The 19,722-nt window shown below is 30.8% G+C and overlaps 1 protein-coding gene across 1 annotated transcript in view; it reads right to left on the bottom strand.

Annotated features, from left to right (window-relative positions):
- Window positions 1–12,341, bottom strand: part of LOC108906407 (protein decapentaplegic) — a 62,268-nt gene extending 49,927 nt beyond the window's left edge. Inside the window, exon 1 of the mRNA XM_018709641.1 lies at window positions 11,979–12,341. The gene's annotated coding sequence lies outside the window, so the exon portion shown is untranslated. The remainder of the gene's footprint in view (window positions 1–11,978) is intronic.
- Between the last annotated feature and the right edge of the window lie 7,381 nt (window positions 12,342–19,722).

Genomic DNA, 19,722 nt, shown 5'->3' with positions numbered 1-19,722 from the left:
TTTCACCAGTAGATGTCGGACTCTCTTCAGATTAACATATTTTATCACCGCCTCGAATAAGTTTGGCTGAAACAAGGGTAGAAACATGTTGATGCGATCTATAACGGATTATGCGACTGATGATGCGATCTATAAGGGATCCCATCCAGATTGTGGAACCGATGGCAACTATGCCACGCTTTTGGTGCGCGGCCAATTACGACAGCTCTAGTAATGAGTAACGTTTACCAAATTTCAAATCTGTATTTTGGACTGTTATCACGAAAATACCTACATTGTGGTCTTATGTCATATATAGAGGAGCTTTTAGGAATCTTTATAAGAAAAAAAAATGTTTATTTCGACAAGAGGAGTCGCTTAAAACAAGTAAGCAACAGCTCTGTTTATACATATCTATAAACAAAAAAAAGTCTATAAATACAAAGTAAACCTTACATCATTCACAGTCATAAATAAATCAATCTCGTTGTTTTTTAAATTATAAATTCTGAATACTGAACAGAACGCGAGTTCTCATTTACCTACTTTGTAACCAATTTCCAATTAACCTTCTATAAACGCAACCTTATCATAAATAAACTGAGGCGGGTGTGTGCGAAGATTGCACCGAATAACTTTATTTTGTTTACATCGGCAATCACTGGAGCGATGATTTTAGACTCGCTACTGGTTATTATAAACTCTTTTGAAGTGCGCCGGTTGTTAATATTTATATTAATTTTCCAAACAGGCGTCGACAAACACAATGTCACATGAGTTACATTGCCTTGAGAGCAGCATAGAATATCGTACGGTATTTGTTTGTTAGGCACCTTCGGTGATGATACAGGATGCTTCAAAGTAAACCGACGTCGTTACTGTAGGTACGAATTGATTAACGTAACGTGAATATGTAGCAGTGGCGTACTATTTTATTTAGAAAAATATGCCACCGGTACCCTGTATCTCCGCCATTGGAGCATGTTAATTTTAGGAAAAGCCCTCAGATTTTGAACAATATTTACATAAATACTTGTTCCCAATTTCAAATTATTTAACTAGTTTTTAAATTATTTAAAAAGTGTCCTAGATAAAATCTTTATACGAAAGACTCCCTTTAAAATTCACCAAACAATAATACGAGGTTTCATTTTTGGTCACCGTTTGTGAATCACCCTGTATGTCTTCATTTGAGACGTTTTGAGATATTGTACATTCAATTTAAGAATATCTTCTTTATTATCGTCCTATTGCCATATTGTCTAACATTGCGAAGGTCTTTGAGATGAGTCTGTATAAACAAATATTAGATAACTTAAAGTCGTACATATCACCAAATCAGCATTTTTCCGAAACGTTCAACTTTATCTAATCTAGCCGAGTTTACCCAGTATACGGCGAACTATGTTGATGACAAAGGGCAAGTTGATGTCATTTACACATACTTCTCAAAGGCCTTTGACAAGGTTAATCATAGTATATTGCTACGTAAGTTGGAACGGTATGGTTTCAGTGATAGGTTACTCCGCCTTTTCAATTCTTCTATATCATCGAATGATGTATGTCTCTTATAATGGTTTCAAATCGAATACTTAATGCGGCATCGGGAGTACCTCAAGGCTCTAACTTGGGGACACTCCTTTTTATATTATTTGTTATCTCTAACATTAAAGTCAAATCATCTTATGTTTGCCGACGACTTGAAATTGTTCTTGAATATATCATCTGTGGCTGATTGTTTGTTATTGCAAGACCTTGTGGATCATGTTTATATATGGTGTACTGACAATTATTTACCTGTTAACACAAAAAAAATGCAAAGTGTGTACGTTTACTCTTAAAAATCAGCCCCTCATATTTGATTATAATATAGGTATGTCACCTTTAACTCGTTTTCAGAACATTAAGGATCTTGATATAATGTTTGACAGCAGATTGTCTTTTGCTGGTCATATTAATTCAAGTATTAAATCCGCTTATAGTATGCTAGGCTTTGTTATAAGAAGTACAAAATCTTTTACCGATATGGGTGCATTGAAGAGTCTATACTATTCATTGGTACGTTCGAAACTCGAATATTGTAGCCTTATTTGGCACCCATGTTATCGGATATACAGTAACCACTTGGAAAGAATACAGCGGCGTTTTCTCAAATTCCTGTCTTTTCGTGTTGACAAATTTTATTCTGACAGGGGATACAACCACCAATTACTGTTACAAAGATTTTGTATGCAGTCGCTGAATACTAGAAGGGTGGTTGCAAGTTTCTCTTTTTTATTTAAATTGTTTCATGGCATGGTTGATTCTCAGGCTTTAATCTATCTTTTTAATATACGTGTTCCGAGACCTGGATCTCGTGAGGATTCACTGTTTTATTGTCGAAATGCTAGAACAAATGTGCTTGTAAAATCTCCTGTGTATTTAATGGCTAATAATTATAACCAAATAGCAGATCAGTGTGATTTATTTCATTGTAATTTTAATGATTTGTTAAGAATTGAATCGGATTACTTCAATAATTTTCAATATTAGATATAGGTTTTGCTTTTTTCCTCTTTGCTGTTTATTTATTTTTTTATTTATTTGTTTTCTTTATTTATTGTACAGTAGTATGCTTATATTATAATTATCTACTTATTTTGTCCTGTAATTTTTAAATATATACTTTTGCTTGTTTTGATTAATAAACCACCATTTACATTTAGCAACGCCTCAATAATGTGACATTAATTATATCAGCATACTGTTACCGAAAAACCTATATGTACATATCGATTACATAATATCGCAACTGTATCAGAACGAAATAAATTATGTCATAACTTACGATCTGATAAGTCCATTCCTGATATCAGTGTCAGATAATATAACCTCTTTTCAGAACAACATTTACAAAGAGAAAACTGTCAAACGCTCATGGCCTCTTCTGAGTAAATAAAAAGAAAACGGCGTATAGGTGTTGATTGTACCAATTAGATGTCATTAAAAGACGTGAACCACGGGAATATCAACGAATTTAATTGTTATCAGTTAAACAAGATGGCACGTTAAATCTCACTTGGGTAATTTACCCGTAAATTGATACGACAAACCAAATCATGAAAGTATTTCATGACGTGACTCATCCGCGAATTCCGCGACCCATGGACACCTTATTCATTTAAAAAGCAAATTTTAGGAAGCTCGACATCAGTGGCGTACGCAGAAAATAAATGCAGTTAAAATGTTTTTATTATCTATGCAAGTTTTTATTATTTTATACATTTTCTTTGCTATGCTATTTACTAAATTAAAATAACACACATTTTTATCAAATGAGCTCTATTGTGCAGGAAATACATTCGGAAAAGTTTCTTTGTGCACACTTTTGAGCATGGTGCATTTTGTGCGAGGTTGTACATTAGAAATCGTGTTATTTTCGAAATGTATTACAAACATTAGTAGAATATTTTTATTACTTGTAGAGAATGGGATCTGACCCCAACCCCCCATACGTACGTCACTGATGGTCACAAACCGTTATTTCGTGCAGTAAAGACTAGTTATTACCAAATAAACAATATATTGCACAAAAATAACAACCTGTAATAGTCATGGCAAATAATTTTATTTACTAAACTAATACAAAAAATTAAAGGGTCAAAAGAATTTCCGAAAATTTTCCTTGATTTTTGACTGACTTTATTTAGGTGAAAAATGGTCGTATCAGGAATTAAAAAAAATAAATAATAATAGTCTGTCAAAAATCACGGGAAAATTTCGGAAATTCTTTTGTAATACTTGTAAAGAATGGGATCTGACCCCAACCGCCCATACGTACGTCACTGATGGTCACAAACTGTTATTTCGTGCAGTAAAGACTGGTTATTACCAAATGAACAATATATTGCACAAAAATAACAACCTGGAATAGTCATGGCAAATGATTTTATTTACTAAACTAATACAAAAAATTAAGGGGTCAAAAGAATTTCCGAAAATTTTCCGTGATTTTTGACAGACTTTATTTAGGTGAAAAATGGTCGTATCAGGAATTAAAAAAATAAATAATTATAGTCTGTTAAAAATCACGGGAAAATTTCGGAAATTCTTTTGACTCTTTAATTTTTTGTATTAGTTTTGGAGACTAGGTAGGGTGTGATTTAATTAATGTGGCAAATATAAAAAATGTTTTCTAAGTCAATAGAAAGATGTACCTTGCATCAGTTTATGTTCAAAGACCTTGTAAAAAGATTTGAAACCTTATCTTAATAAAAAAAGTCTTACCACCTTTTCCCAAATCTTTTGAAAATAGAAAAAAATAGGAAAGGATCCAATTTTTCGAATATCAAGGGATATATCTGACATGGATTGGTGAAATTTCATCGTTAATGCTAAAATATCTCTAATTTTCTAATAGAAATCGCCCATCAAAGCTTTGCTGATGTGAAGCAGTAACAAGTTTGCGTTAATTTTATTAAAAAAAATATTTATACATCTGTCCAGTCGAAAATTAGGTTAACTGTTTACACAACTCTCAGTATCAGTGCTATACAGAAGACTTATGTTTATACTACATGATCTATTTTAATTTATAGTCTTTTCGCTTATGTAATATGATAGAAAGGTATGAAAAAAATGGGAATCCGTTGGTAGAGATTTACATTTTTATACTATCCGAAAATAAACTAATCCACGCTATGTTGTACCTATTTAAAAATTTATAAATAAATACTCGTGTCTGCACAGAATCTTTAATAAAAACCAGATTCGGGATCGGCTTACCTAAATTTTTATGATCATTTAAAATGTAACATGAAATTGACAAAATATTATCGTCTTTACTGTTTTTCAGACAAATTCATTATTTAATGTATTCATTTTGAATAAGTAGTCCAAAGGATTAAGGTCTGGAAATTATAAGGCTATTCAAGTTCTTATAAGCTTAAATAAACAAGAATTCAAGCTTTTCTTCAAAGAAATGTACGAGGTCTGTCCATAAAATAAGAGCTAGGTCCACATGAATTTCTTTCTGATGTTCAGTCACCAAATGAGGAACAAATTTTGCTACAACTCGATGCATGTTCAATTTTTCAGTCAAAATTTCGTAGCATGATCCAATGGAGATGCTAACCTCTTCTGCAATTGGGAGTTTATGAATCGCATATTACTAAATATCTCCATTAACACATAATTCAAGGAGTTTGGTTATTTTCTAAACAGATCCGTATTAAAACTAGTGCAATTATATTTGTAGTGATATACTAGTCCATTAAAATATGAGCAAATCCAGAAATTAATGAATGGTGAGGCTCGTTATAAGTGGTGGGCTGTATCAGAACTTTAAAAAACGATTTCCTGACGACGCCTAAACATAAATGAGAATAGTTTTAAAAAATGCATTAATCAATCTATCAATTAAATTCTTCTAACTCATTACACAACATCTATTTAAAATTAAACCACTATTTACATTTGTTCCTCACCTTAACAATGCACTATACTAGACTGCATTACCTTGCACTACAAAAGTTTTTTTATTTCTATTTTTAAAATACCTAACGTCATTCTCATGAAACTACAACAAAAAAAGTCAAAGGCGGAAATGTATTTTTTAATTATCATGATAGATATGTAATTACCGTTAATTTTGAAAGGATTTATCCGAAGCAAAGTGGTTGATATTTATGTAAGTACATATTTGGTTCGACGCAATTGTTATAAATAAATTAATAGATTGTGCAGTCACAGGCTTTGACTTACAACTGATTTCTGTGACTAATTTCACGGCATTGATTGATGTCGCTTCATTAGATCTGACTGAGAAAGCACTGAGGTGATCATATAAATGTATACTTTATTGAGATAGGCATTAATGTGTTCTGAAGAAGGTTAATTTTTGGTATTTAATGTTTTAGCATTGGACATAATGATGTCAGTTATTTGCTACTATTAATTTTACAAAGAACGCAACTTGCATTAATTCTATTTTTTAAAGATGACCTTGCATTAACTGTTACAATAAATTATAAAAATTATAAAAAACATATTTAATGTAAGCAGGAATTTACTTGGGTAAAGTACCATTCAAAATTTCTAATTAATTATCTATTTTTGTAAAAATTTACAAATATGATCAATAATTTTTATAATTTGTTGGCATCAAAACGGGTTTATGTTGTATAAAATTAGACTTGACTAATATTACTTCGTAAGAATGGTAACGCTATTGCCATATTTTAGGAATTTTAGATGTTTATTTTTATTTTCTACAGGAGTTTCTACGCAGCAGTTTTGGATAGTACATAATGATAATTTATCAAAATAAATTTAGTAACATAAAAGAAGAGTGAAATATCGGTAATAAAATCTAACAGTGTTTTTACCTATTTTATAAAACCAACCGGTTTTACTAAAATCTAACATAGTTCGCCGGAGAAAATATTGTAATATTATCTAGTCTTCTGCTGCATTTCAAAATGTTTTATGTCGTTCTAAAACATATCTTTAATAAGATCCGTCGTGGATTTGGTTCTAAAACTAATTTAAATTATTGTCTACCATGATTTCTTAAATGTAACTGATTACAGATTTGGAAACTTAAAAAAAGGCCTTCAAGGTGATTTTTACGAACAGAGAAATGGGTCTTATAAATCACATAGCATAGACCATATTGGTTGGATGGAACAATATTGTTGTGATGCTAATGGGACACTTTTGCTGGAGATGAGACAGTGTGCTATGTTGTCAACTAAAGAATTCTTGATAACACAGCTCACTCATCAAACGGATTTTTCCCATGGCAACATCATCACCTATTTTGTTCAAATTACCAAAATTTAATTTTTGAAGTAAACTTTTAACTGCCCCCAAAATAGAAGCTGGTGCAATACCTGTTTAACAGAACTGAGCGAGGCTAGAATAAAGCTTTTGAAGACTTTTCCATGTGGGAAGATAATTTGGATCAAAAGAAAAATTCACTTCTCATTATAATTTTGGTAGCAAATTAGGCCAGGAAATATAGAGTTTGACGCAACTGTTTGTTTCGGCAAGCTGAATTTATCACTATAGATGCTAAATGTTATGTACAATAACATATTAGTTTCCACAGTTTTCCGTTCATTTTCACGAGAAAACAGTAAGGTACTTTCTTTTCGTCTTCAAAAGGATACAAAACTAGCTCTCGAGCGTCAAAAAATATTGATTAGATCAAAAGTTATAAACAGAAGAAGTTTATTTATGACTTTTGAATTAAACATTTATTATTACCAGAACGTTTTGGGATCGCATCCTCTTATTCCTTATCACTGTCTAATAACTCACACGAAATCTGGAATCGGTAAGTTGAATAGTTTACAAGTTATGGCCTTATAAACAAATTAACTAATTATTACTCTGGACGATCCCGAGGATCTTCCACAATCGCACTGATTTTTTTCATGGTAGCTTTCATAATAATACATTGAAATCTACATTTTTTTTTTTTTAATTTCAAATTTGCAACCTGGAAATATTTTTTATTTTCTAGCTTTAGTTGCAAAATGAAATATACGACGCACGAGCGTGATATAGTTATATATTATTGCATATTCGGAAAGCTTATGAAAAGACCTTTAAGTTAAAAAAAAATCGTCAAGATTCGTTGAAAAACAACGGAGTTACAGTTATTGTACATAATATTTAGCATCTACAGTGATAAATTCAGCTTGCCGAAACAAAAAGTCGCGAAATGGTCATTTCCTATATAGCTTATTTTCCTTGTCTAAAATGCCTTAAACTCCCTTCGATATATCCAAACATTTAAAATGTAAATATTCTAAGATCAATTTACGATGTACCTACATAATTTTAGTGCAGAAGTTTTATTCCGAATTTTTATAATCAAATATTAAATTATTTTTTAGATTCTCTACTCTATTCTCTATTCTATACAGATGTTTTTAGAAGAAAATCGTACGTTCCTCAAAATGGTACATCTTTAGACTGAATCCAGGTTGATTATATTCTGAACGAGATTTTTTTTTAACACAGTGATAGGGAAAAAAGCAAATATTGAATAAAATAATACTTCAGTTTTGTATTATTCATTCTTGGAAGGAGGAATACTTCCTATTATTAATGAATTAAGTTCCACGAATAAAATGTTATTAATTAAAAATATAAAACTAACAGGTTTACTTTTTTTAATTTAAATTTGGAAATTGCATCCAGTATCACAAAAATTCGACTACCCATGACCTTGCATTTGCGTATGCTGACCACAGTGATTGGAATTTATTTGAGGCACATTCACAAATAAATGTATACAAAAGGTGAATACAAGCTCGGCCAAATATAATTGCCGACTCTTTTGCGCGCGCTTTACTTTTTATAAATTTTCGATTATATACCCGGGATATTTTTGCACTTCTACGCATTACATAGGTGGTGATCTGTTTCTGTTACCCATATCTACCCGAAAAGTGCCCCCGAGTGTTTGTTGGTACCCAAACTTTTACTACTGCGAAACGGATTACTTGTTTGACAACGATGGGCTCTGTTTATGTACCGAACTAAAAATTGTATTTTTAGAAAACCAAATAAACGAGATCAAAGTTGATAAATGGTCTCTAACAAATATTTACGCTTTTAAGTGAATTGATTACAGAGCAAGTGCATATACAATATCAGTTCCAAGTATTAGTATTTTCAGTAGAGGAACAATAAATATGAAGGCAGCGATTAGTAGTTAGATATTAAGTTGGGTACATTTTAGATAACTGTTGTTTATTTGCACTTTCAATTGCTGATTGCAAAAACCTACAATAAAAGAGTGGTTTGACTAAGGATCCCTGTAAGCTACCTGTATGTAAAGTTATCGCAATGTTTTTAAGTTGTTTTTATGGTTTCTGTACAGAGCATTTCATTAAGAATCGGACATAATGGAAGGTCCCTGAAATCTACTTACATAACTTTATTAAAACGAGTAGTATTATACACAAGAACTGAAATATAAGCACATCTTCACATACAAATATAAATAGCTTCAACGAATATTTGTGCAAATGGAAACGTGCTTTCTTTCGACTGTAGCATCAGCACGATAAGTCATTTGTCTACTTTTGATAAATATTTGGCAAGTGACTGCATTATCTGAATTCAGCTTAGCGATGAATCGAATAAAATCAAAGGCCAATCAACTCTTAAGCATTTTTAGATGGACTATACCAAAAATAAAACTTGGTTAATCTCGAGAAAAAGTGGTATCTGGTTGGTGTAGATTAAAAAATGCTAATAAAAATGGTGTAAATATTAACTTGTCCAAGAAACATTTTGTGGTAGATAAAAAATCGAATTAAGATGCGGCGTTCAGTGACACGAATTTTATAGTCAGTTCAATTAGATTTGTATCTGGAGTAACAGGCCATTTTCCACCATTTTATTTGACTTAAAGCTTTATGCTGAAGGTTTAGCATCACACAAAATCGACTGAAGAAAATGTACACTCCTTTAAAGCCTAGATAGAAAACTTTTAAGTTTAACACAAAGACTGTACCTTACGCTGCAATCCACGTGGCTTCCAATCTCCCCCTCAATGAAAATTCAAATCCCGCCCATGTAAATCACATATTATTCATGTCGTGACAGAGGAATAACAATCAATCCACCCATAAATTCTTTTCTAATATTCATTCTAATGTTATTGCATTGTATGCGGTTAAATTTCAGAAATGTGGGAGTAAATGTAAGATGGAGAATGTAAAAGGCTGCAGATTTCTCCACTGACAATCAGCGCAAGTTCTAAATATTCTGAATCACTTTTGTCGTACATAATTATGTGCCTTCTTTAAATAAAATGCTACATAGATAAGTATGTCTTTTAATTTTACTTCATTTACAACCTGTACCTACAATGTAATCTAATGTTCTTGTTTTGTATCATCACATCCTCCAATTTCTTTCCTTTCCTTGAAATGTTAGTATCAAACATAGGTACAGGTTATGAAATCTATATTACTACCTACTTGGTTGATGTCATTATTTTCGACTTTTTGGAGTTCATCAATTCAAACATTTGCTCGTTACTCTTAATTTATTTCTTTACACCTGGATAATTCCCTTCAAAAGAATTGTATAGATATTTTTTTATTCATAAATTCTACATTTGTACCATAAGAAGTAACTCATAAGTGTTATAAAATATCTTTATCAAATAAAATATATTTCCTACAAAAATAATATCTAAATTAAATTCAACACTTTTTAACAGCAACATTTAATATATCCATAAAATAACTAAAATTTTGTTTAATAATGTTTTAGACGTTAGACGTCTACTCAGGCGTAAAGATATATTTCTTTTTAATAACAATATCTTTTTATAATCTTGAAATTTATGCTTATTCCACTATAAATTTCAACAAAATACGTTAAATTTCCATTAATTATTTGTTAAAATAAGTAAATATTACTTAACGGAAGTTTGGACTGCCTCTATTCTCTGTCTCTGTCTCTTACTGTGCAAAATGTGTTAATTGGTCAATTTTATACAATCGTAAAAGAATAATTTGACATAATGATTATTTGTTTAGTGAGTTTTTTAATATTTGTACATTTATTTTAATTAATTTAATCCCATTTTCTACTCTTTACTGACAGGTCTTTCAGTGTAATTAAATATTTCGCAAGAATATACAAGGTGAAAAAATTTCGTAGAACTCGTAGTAATTTTTTCGTTTAAATTAAGTGATCATAGGAATATGCAATTTGAGCGCGTGATATACCCATTTTTAAGTTATTTTATTACCACAAACAATTGGCATTGATTAGTGACAATGTCAATGTGACTGACAATTAGTGAGCTATGAAAATAAAGCAAGCGAAGAGCAGAATTTAATAAATACACAAATAAAATGTACGAAATGCAGCTCTAGTAAAATAGAGATATGAAATTATTTGCTTTATAAGTTATCACATGTATGTATAAATAGATTGTGACTGTTTAATTGTTATTTGCTTCAAATTTTTAATTTCTTGGGGATACACTTGCGTTTGTTTACGAGAATCTGTCGATCTAGTGAAGTTGGTTTAGTTCTATTTAACCGTTGCAATGATTGGTTTATAAAAATTAGGTATTATAGTCGTAGTGTTAAAATACCTTCATTTTTACTATAAAAGGAAAAGAAAAAACTGAATTAAAAAGTTACGTGCAAGAAAACGTGTAGTGCATTTTTATAAAGAAAAAAATAATAAGTAAGAGTTTATTCACGGGATTTTAAAAATTTGTGTTGAAATTTATTCAGATTTTGAATTTTGAAAAAAGCACGGAAAAGTAATATATGAACTCCGTCTTCTAAACAGAATGATCCAATTTGCAAAGAGCAAACTTTTCCAAAAATCTAAAATTTGCTGTTTTTATTAGGATTAGCACGAATTTTAAAAAAATTACATGGTTCACTAAGCTGTATTTTGACGCTAAGCAAAACTCTGATAGATGTCCAAAATATCAAGGAAAAAAAGCCTCATGGTAAAATGCTAATCATTTTAACTTGTAAGTATATGCCGTCATTTTTTTTACTACATTAATTAAAGCTATATCCGCCATTGGTTATTTAGAGACTTGATATTACCACATATTAAGGCAACTTATTCAAGTATGATGTGTACTAATTTTTGTTAGAAAATCTCCATTAGTTTGGAAAATAAAAAAACTAATAGATTATTTTTATCATCCTGTATCATCACGAGAAAGTGGTACATTCAAAAAACATTATTTATTTTCAAGGATCCAACATTATATCTGTTTCACACTGTATACGAATTTTCAAATAAAAGTTGCAGTAAAATAGGTACAGGATTAACTTTTTTATTAATTATTAGCTCCTTTAGTTCATGTCTCCGAGATTTATATTTTTGTCATTGAATTAAATCCACGGGAACTAGTATATCTTCGACAGTCGTGCAACGGAATATTATTAATTACAGAAAATATGTGTACCGATTCACCGCACAACAATTTTTTGAAATCAGGTTTTAATTACCTTTGCGGAAATCCAGATGGGCAGAAAAATCGTCCGGAAAGGGAAGAGTCTAGCTCCTAGTCGAGCAGCAGGGCGCGTACCACAGTCCTGCGGCTACATTGCAGGAAAACTCCTGCGGGCAGAATTCCAAGCAGCAGGATACTACCACCGAGTACGCACTTACACCAACACTTATCAAGTGCATAGCACACTAAACACTATATGTGAAAAATTCTCAAGCAGGAGCCGAGCGAACGGAATGAACTTAAATTAGGAAACGACCACCTACGCCTAGAGACGTTTTTATTAGCAATATTAGTAAAGTCACAGTTTACACGTTTGTGTTAATGTTAATTGTTGCCGCGAACTGTTGGTAGCAGTGCTTTGTCATGGACTGGACCAGACTATATGCCGTCTTCGACGGAGTGTGTTTCTTGCTCCCAGACGAAATGGTTTCACAATTTCTGGCTATTTCACTAGATAACCGACGCGGTGTACGCTGCAAGTGCGGACTTCTGAACACTTCTCTCGTCACTAGATCTATTAGCCGAGAGGTTATTTCGTCGCTAATATGGCGAGAAGTAGTCTGGTCTACTTTTTTATAATTATTACTTTATTATTTGCATCTGTAACGTGCTGTCCGTTAAATCATTACCTTATTGGATTGGGTGTATCTTCTGGCGGCTGGATTGGTTGCTGTTTTCTGTGAAATGGCGGATTCGAAACGCCATTTTTACCTAAAGGCACGCCAAGAATTTTTCGCAACGCGAGAAAAACATTAGCTGGAACTCTGATTCACCCGAGATCCGTTTTTATCAGTGGGCAATTGCGAACTTTATGAATTAATAATATTTTCCGGGAATTTCGTGAAATCACCGCTACCTTCTACTCCTTCGTACAAGATGAGACAGCATAATTATTTACATGATAGTCATTCAGCTTCTTAAATTTCTTACTTATTATAACGTGTCTACAAAACAATAACTTCGAACCGTGCGATTTTTAACCAGTAACAAGCTCAAAGCTGGCGCAATATAATAAACGTATACAAATTTTATAATAGGTATAAAACATTGGATACAACAATATCCTGTCAGATAGGTATTTTAGTTGTCCGTTAAAAAAAATCTGCCCACATCGTGCATAACTTAGGCGAATATCAGTTAACATTTCAACTCTCAGTTGAGATTTGGGAAAATTTGCTTACCTTGTATAAATGCCATTCTCTTGAGAAATTGAACAAGGATTTACCTGAAAAAAAAAAGAACCTAAACAAATGAATCACTATTGCACCAAACACATTTGTGATTATTACATTTCTTCGAAAAAATTGATTTAAAAAACTTTCTGGGAAATAAATATTTTCCATTTAAGTATAATGTTTAAATATTTTACATATGACATTTTATTTAAAAAATCAGGTAACTGTTTTTTACTGAGACTAACTTCTTTGGATAAAGAATGCTTCTGCCTAAATATAACTAGGTAACGGAACTTTTATACTTACTTGCAAAATAAATAGTGTAAATAGTACAGACCCTTAATAAATGTTTACAAACCACGTGATCACCGAGTGTAGGCAACTCAACGTTGTACGACTGGTACTCTCAGCTAAAAATCCCTAAATCTTACTGCTGTTTTGTTGAATAGAATCTCGTGAAAAATTGCACCAATCACAGCCGGTGAAGTTATGTTTTAATGTAATCCTGATCTTATTGTTTTAATAATCCTTAATTTTGTTGCCAAGGAAATCAAATTAAGTACTATTCCAAACAAAGGCTCTGTACAACACATGTACAAGTTAGTTTCAGTGTAAATTTTAGAATGTAGTTATGTACTGCACACTTTTTTGGCCATATCTTTTTTACCGTTAGTGAAAAACCTGCTAATATCCAATTTTTCTAAAAAAATATACAAGGTATTCTAATTGTAAGTTACAATTTAGTTTATTCGTTCACTAGTTGGATCAATACCTGTGGTAGACTATTACTTTCTTGTTTTATGTTTCATAAAACATAATAAAACTTTAGCTAAACTAATTTATTTCAATATACAAAATAATTTGAATTTATTTAAAACCAATTTTTTATGAAAACGTAATTAACTGCCCGAGGAAACATAATTATCGGCTTCTTAGAAAACTAGGTTACTGCAGTGTTTTCATATATATGTCGACTAAACACCGAATTATAAATATTTATAATCCATCAGAAGCTACGCTTTATTTGAAATTTATTGTTGCTCCAATACTGTCTTGATACTTGTTTTTACATGCTCCAGAAAATTCTAGTTATAATACGCAATTTAATTATGGCTTTCATACAAAGATAGGTATTGACAGGCATAGAGGGTGTCCAATCGGGAACTGCGTCGATCGATATCTAGGAAAGTACTGCTCCGAAAATTTTGAAAATTTGGCAACATAGTAATCTGGGGCGAACACAACCAAAATATCTAGAACTCCGTAGCACTTCTGGTTATATCGGAAATCGACACCAACTTCGTTATTTTAAATGGGACACCCTATATATTATTGCATTTTCGTATTCTACGTGAAATTTGAGGGTCACTTTATTAAATATTCCTCATACCTAGGAATTTTAAATTTTGTGATATTGATTTTTAAAGGAAAAATTTGACAGTTGCAAGGGTCCGCGGAGATGCTAGTAACTCTTTTCTGGAGCGGGATATCAAGCGGATTTTTGGTACCTGCAAAGGGCATAGATAACGCTAAATTATGGTATACCCACAAATTAAAACTTTTAATACTAGGTGTTTCATTTTTGCTGTTACATTTTGATAAGTTCAAACAGCTATGACTTTTTTAACGTAAATGGAACATCCTGTATTTTTTTACTCTGTCGTATGCAGATTGAAATTTCCCTTCAAGCCATATAAGTATTGTTAGGGTTGACGTTACTACTTTTAGATATATTTGCAATTTTCTATTGTTTGGACAGTTTTTCTGGTATCAGACCTGTTGTCAGATTGGCCATGATCAGAAACACTCCAAAACAATTAAAGTAACTTGACATTTGTCAAGTTAGTCAAATTATTGCTATGTCTGTAATAGTTTTTGCCGAAAATTTAAATAAAATGCCTGGGGATCGTTTAAATTATACTTATGAGGATTATTTTAATTTGTTTGTTATTATTGAAAAAAGCAGCAGATTCTCTACATGTTCTTGAAATTACTTTGTCGCATTTTCCATAAATAACAAACAAATTAGAATAATATTGTAGTTTAATTTAAACGATCCCCAGGCATTTTTTTTTAAATTTTTGGCAAAAACTATTTAGACACAACAATAATTTGACAACTAACTTGACAAATGTCATGTTATTTCAATTATTTTTGGAATGTTTCTGGTCATGGCCAATTTGACAACCTGATACGAGAAAAACTGTCCAAAAATTAGAAAATATCTCCAAAAGTAATAACGGCAACCATAACAATGATTATATGGCTTGAAAGGAAATTCCCATCTGTATACGACAGGGTGTTCCTTTTAAGTTAACAAAGTTATAGCTGTGTGAATTTATCAAAATTTTTTTTTTTAAATTAATATTTCAAAATATATAACTTCTAGGTATACGGAATATTTAATAAAATGACCCTCAAATTTCACGTAGAATACGAAAATGCAATAATATATAGGGTGCTCCATTTAAAATAACGAAGTTGGTGTCGCCTTCCGGTATAACCGGAAGTACTGAAGAGTTCTAGATATTTTACTTGTGTTGCCAAATTTTCAAATATTACGAAGCAGTACTTTCCTAGATATTGATCGATGCAGTTCCCAGTGGGACACGCTGTATAAGCGATGAAAAGTGGGATCATGAATATTTCTAATTAATCCAAAAAGATGAGTAATTGTCACCTTTATAAGTTTTCTTAAAGAAATTATGAAATATTGTTCTAAAATTATTCTCAAAAAACACCGTTACCCATGAGGTCAACAACATTAGAAAGTTACGTTAAGTTTTTGATAAAAATAGGCGACGAATACTGCATGCTTAAATGATGCTGTTTTTGGCAATCGATTTAGAATCATTATATGTAGTTTAAATTACAGATAACACTTGATATTATTGGATTTATTTTTAAGTTTTTTATTTAGCTTAATTTTAATTATTTGTTCAATTTTTCTTCAATATAACTACTTTTTGTCTGTCCCCTAGAGAGAGAAAACTAATAAAAAGTGTCTATCTTGTATATAACTTCTGTTAAAACATACGAAGTATTTGAAAATTGTGTTTTTTTGCCACCTTTGGTGCTCTTTGCCATATAAATGAAGCATATTTAGTATAAAATAAAACCTTAGATTAGATGTAGGTACCTATGTGTAATTCGTGAATTAAATACTGTGAGAGAATCTGCTTCTATATCAACTAAGCTACGAAAATTTCTTAAAGGTATTAGGCTGTATACTTTCAAATTCTTATAAATTTATTAATTAATGCTTCAAGAAAATATCGATAATTTTCCGATCAAACAAGACTCTATTAGTAACAACTTTTTTTACTCAAAACATTAAGACCAAAAACGAAAAAAATAGCCACGCAACTTTACATATCAGGTATTGTTCATAATTTCTTATTTTAAGCACTTTCTTCATTCATTTCATGATTAATAAGTAGTAAATATGGTATATTTATTACGCGGGTATTTATTTCAAAATAACTTTCTCATATTGATGAGATTATGAAATTCTCCATGTCATAATTAGGTATAGAATATTTTATAACTCTCTAAATGACATGCATGTTATTGGTAAGTCGTATACTTTCATTAACGTCATTTTCGAGTTTTAAAGGTAAAACAATTTTGTTATTGAGAAAGTCCCACCTTAAGGATTTTAAAAATATCTAAGTTTATACATTTATCAAGACGTATACAACTCCAGGACTATTTATCTTACCCGTCTTGTTTATTTAGTTAAATAAATTGTATATTTAATTTTTTTAATTTTTTTAATTTACCTTATAGTTTGTTCTGGATTCTGCCTACGTTTCCTTTACTTTCCGTGCAAAGCGTACAAGAAATCACTTCACAAAAATCCAAAATATGTCGGAGTTGCCATTTATGAAAAGCTCTGTAGGTATATTTTAACTTGTGACATCCTGATGATGAGAATTAATTAGTTCGAAACCTCTCTATATCCGATGATCTTACCGACGAATTATTTTAGCTGATTATGTGGTAGAATTCGAATTCGAAGCTGCAAGGGTTTGTAGTCTACAGGGTAGTTATTTTTCACAATATCATTAGATGTAGAGTGACACCCTCAACCCTCAACTCACACGACTTGACATCTATTTTTTTTAAACGTTTTAAAGAACATGTATCAGTATCTTAGGCACTAATATGTAATTGAAACTGAGGCGCAGGTGCTTAGATAATTGCATTGTTTTCTGGGGATTTTAAATAATTATTCCATTTTTACTTTCCAAATAAGTTTCAGTTTCTTATTTTCTATACAATAAAAAAACTATGCCAGATGCCACTCAGCTTTGATCTTATTAAGTAACAGACTGATTTAGTGACGCAAAATCTATAATGAATAAACAAACTGCGGGTATCCATTATACGCACTGTATACGTTTCTAACGGATCTAAATTAATACATGTCTACCACCTCCCTTACAGGTGTGAATCATATAATTAATTGTGATGTTAACAAGTCCATAACTATCTCGGTTAGTTTACAAAAATACAGAAACGTTGTAAACGATCTGTAATTAATTGTGTAGGCAATATCAAAATACTAGCGTGACTAACAGTCATACGTTAGACGCAGTTTATTTTTTGGGAAGATCAAACAAGATTTAGTGCAGAATTTATTAAAGATTACATATTACTTTCACACGAGAAATGGCGATGGAGGACTATTGTACGAGGGGTGCCAACAAATATCTACAGTTAGAAATAGGTAGGTACTTAAATAAAATTCAAAAACGAGTCAAAAAACGAAAGGGAAAATATTCTTTGCGTTTGATAATTTTTTTAAGGATTCTCTAAATTGGGTAGGTTTGTCCCAGATGGATATTCCTGAATGATACGCCACTGTCTGCAACATACGTATACATTTTTTATATTATTATTTAATTATTTTAATTTCACAGTTTAATTGGTAAATCAGGTTTCTTAGAATGCTTAATAATTTTATCGTTTTAGGTAATGATCTTAGTTTAAAACTTGATTTAAAAATTCAATTAATGAAATCAGGTAGTAATAGTTTTTTTTTCTTAATTTTTGCCGTAGAATTTATAGCTTGAACGATATCTATTTTTAATGATTGAATTCATAGATATCTTAATAAAGAACAGAATAAAATGTGACATCACTATCATGGCGAAAATTTATGAATAAAGTCCGTTTATGTTAAAAATATGAAGTTCTTCGTTTCAGTAATACTAAAAACGCATTTACCTCCTTTCAAAAAAGTCTATAATATGTGTGTGTTACTTTTAAAAATATCGCAATTTCAGAATAAATCACAACAAAGTGCGCTATTATGTTATTCTTTGTCGAAATATTTCTTCGTTCTTTATTTTTAGTTGTTTATCTATTAATTTCACTTATTATAGTTCCATATTTATTATTTATTTTACTCTCAAAATATCATTGTCAAATACATATTAGTTAATTTAATTGCACAAAATTAGAACCAAACTCTTGACTGAGTACCAGAAAACATGGCCTGAGCTGAGAGAAGCTTAAAAAAAATATAAATATTTTTTGGAAGGGAAAGCCCATAATCATGGTATTTACAACACGTCTAATTGCTTAGCTTTGAGTACCAATATTTTGAGTGGACCTATTTCGGCATCTACCTAAAACAACAAAAACATAAGAGGATAGAAATTGATTTGTAAAATGACACTTACCTGTGAAGTGGATTTGAGGGCAGAGGAGCAATTTTAGCAACTAAACCATTTTGGTGTAAACACCTAAGAGTCAAATTCCTATTATTATATTCGTTAGAGGCCGGAAATAGTTTATTACAGTAACTTTGAACGGAAGTAACTTTCTGCAATACAGAGAAAAAGTAAAAATCGCTATTTTGTTAAGACACCATGTAATTCTTTTAATATCTATATAGGACTTCTTTAGTTTAAAAATTAAATACTAATAATTACCTACCTTTCCAATTTTGTTTATACAATATATTTTGGAAAAAGTACTTTACACGCAGGGGTTAATTGGACATAAAATACATAATAAGAATGTTATATTCATACTACTTATAACCCATAGAATTGTTGTTTCCCGCAATATCACCAGTTAACAATCTTGTTTCTGAGGATATTTTTTGCATACATAGATTCTTTGTGTCGAAGAATATTGTTTGACTTTATTATTACTTTTAAAAAAGTGTAAAAACGCGATGGGACCTAATAGTAGAATATATTATATGTCTTTCAATGAAGATTAAGAATTTTTTTTAAATTTCAAAAGATTTAGGTACTTCTTTCTGAATATACTTAACAGTAGGTAGGTACCTACTGACATATTTTGTAGGCAAGATACTTTCGTGGTATATAGCATCTAGCAAAAATTTTGAAGCGGATATTACCGTTAACAAAAGTTTTTATGTTGTAAATATTTTAAAGAACAGTAAGTTATATAAAATATTTAGATATGTTTCATCTATAATAGCTTATACGTGCCTATAAAACTGAAAGATAAACTAAAAGCAATTTTGAATTTTCCTCAAAACGATTAATTTTTTATTTTTTAAACAATACAGCTTGAAACAAA

Source organism: Anoplophora glabripennis, unplaced genomic scaffold (assembly GCF_000390285.2).
Source record: "Anoplophora glabripennis isolate ALB-LARVAE unplaced genomic scaffold, Agla_2.0 scaffold47, whole genome shotgun sequence".
NCBI lineage: Eukaryota > Metazoa > Arthropoda > Insecta > Coleoptera > Cerambycidae > Anoplophora > Anoplophora glabripennis.
This window is presented reverse-complemented; position numbering and strand designations above follow the sequence as displayed.